This window comes from Physeter macrocephalus, chromosome 18, assembly GCF_002837175.3.
Source record: "Physeter macrocephalus isolate SW-GA chromosome 18, ASM283717v5, whole genome shotgun sequence".
NCBI classification, from domain to species: Eukaryota; Metazoa; Chordata; class Mammalia; order Artiodactyla; family Physeteridae; genus Physeter; species Physeter macrocephalus.
The window spans coordinates 72,198,654-72,200,522 of record NC_041231.1 but is presented as its reverse complement, the minus strand read 5'-3'; positions in this window follow the sequence as shown (position 1 = coordinate 72,200,522).

The window sequence follows — 1,869 nt, the reverse complement described above, 5'->3', positions numbered from 1 at the left end:
GAAGAGAGAGTAGAGTGAGAGAGGAGACTGGGCTGAGACCAGTGCCCTTGGGGTGGGAAGAGAAAGAGGAGACAGAGCAGGTGGCATCAGGGAGGTAGGAGGAGACCCAAGAGGGGACAGGGACCAGAAAGTTAGGGAAGAGATGGAGTCCATGGGAGGAAGGGCCATCTGAGGTGGGGGAGGAGACAGAGTAAGGGCTGTCTGGGGACTGGGAGGTTGGTGGGGATGTGGCTGCAGCACAGAGCGGGGCTCCTTCTCACGGGACTTCCCAAGGAGTCCCCTGGGGATTTTGTGAAAAGGCAAATTCTGACTCAGTGGGTCTGGAGCTGAGCAGAGATTGTGCATTTCCAACAAACTCCTGGGTGCTGCTGGTGCTGCTAGCCCACACATTGCTCTTTGAACAGCAAGGGCGGACAGGGAAGAGGATTGGACTCAAATGGGAAGACTTGGGTTGGAGGGTCAGTGGGCAGCTTGCTGCCACTGAGAGACTCTGGCCCAGAAGCCTCACCTCTCTGAGCTCAGTTTCCTTATCTGGAAGGCTGGTTCAGGCGCTCCCACCTCTTGGGATTACAGAGGAGCCGAGAATGATAGCACTTCGTGAACTCTAAGGCAATCTATGGGGACTTTGTTTTACGAGAGCAGAGGTGGATGGCAGGCAGATGGTAGGGAGCCCTGGGTGTGGGTGGTGTATGGAAGCAGGAGGTGCAGGCTGCTCTTTTGAGAAATGTCGCAGGCCAGGGAGGGCTGGAACCGCAGTTCCCCTACCCAGGCCGGGCCTTCTGCCTGTGGGAAGCTGAGGTTGCAGGGGTGGGTGACCTCCCAGAAACTCAGCTGGGATTGACTTTGATTATCTGGAGGGTTGGGAGCTGTGTAGAGAAGTGTTTCTCAGCCCCGGGGGGCAAGTCAGAAACACCTGGAGAGCTTTTTCAAGAACAGATGCCTGGCTCCACCCCCGGACCTCCTGAATCAGAAACTCTGCAGGTGGCATCAAGGCAGCTGTGGTCGGAAGCTCTCCAGTTGATTCTCAGGCACAGCTGGTGTAGACAGTGCATCTGAATGAGTGAGGCCCAAACAGATGCCTTCTTCCCTTGGGCTTTCTGAGGGCATTTCTGGGTTTTCCAGGTCACCGCCCAAGCTTTGTTTCAGCCATGCTCATCTAGACCCTCAGGTCTTAAAAAAAACTCACTTATCATTTTTAAAATTATGAGCCAGGGGACTTTATAGTTTAGTAGTCTAACTGGAAAGGTCAGGAGCTTGGGAGAGTAGCCTCTCTCACTCTGCTTCTAGCCAGGGAATTTCCAGACCTGAACCTAAAGAGACTGAAAGAAACTGCTCCAGAAATGTTGTTTTCATTGATTTTCAATAGGTAAATTCTGTTACCTTTTTGAAATGTGGCCCTTTTGTTTATTCTCTTCTCTTTTTGGTTTAGAGAAAATGAAAATTTCAGAGCTGGGCCACATCGTAGCAATTCAATTCAAATGTAAACCGAGCAAATGTTTAATGAGCAGCTGCTAAGTGTCTGGATGGGAGGTGGGCGCTGTGACTTCAGGGAGGGCTGAAAGATACCTGCCCCCAAGGAGCTCGCAGTGGCGCAGGAGAATGCGGCCTTTTCCAGCGTCCTCATTTTCCAGATGGCGAAGCTGAGGCTCAAGCTTGAGGGACTTGCCCAAGCCCCTGAAGTTAGCAGGTAGTAGAGTCAGGATTTGAACTCAAGCCTACCCAATACCAAGTCTGGTACTTGCCTACTGCCCCCAGTGTGAAATTCCTGAGGGCAGGATCTGACCTTTTTTTTTTCCCCCCAGACTGAGCTGTGGAGAATGGGTTGCTGATGGGAGCGGCTTGAGGACCCTCAGTCCTATATCGGTTAGG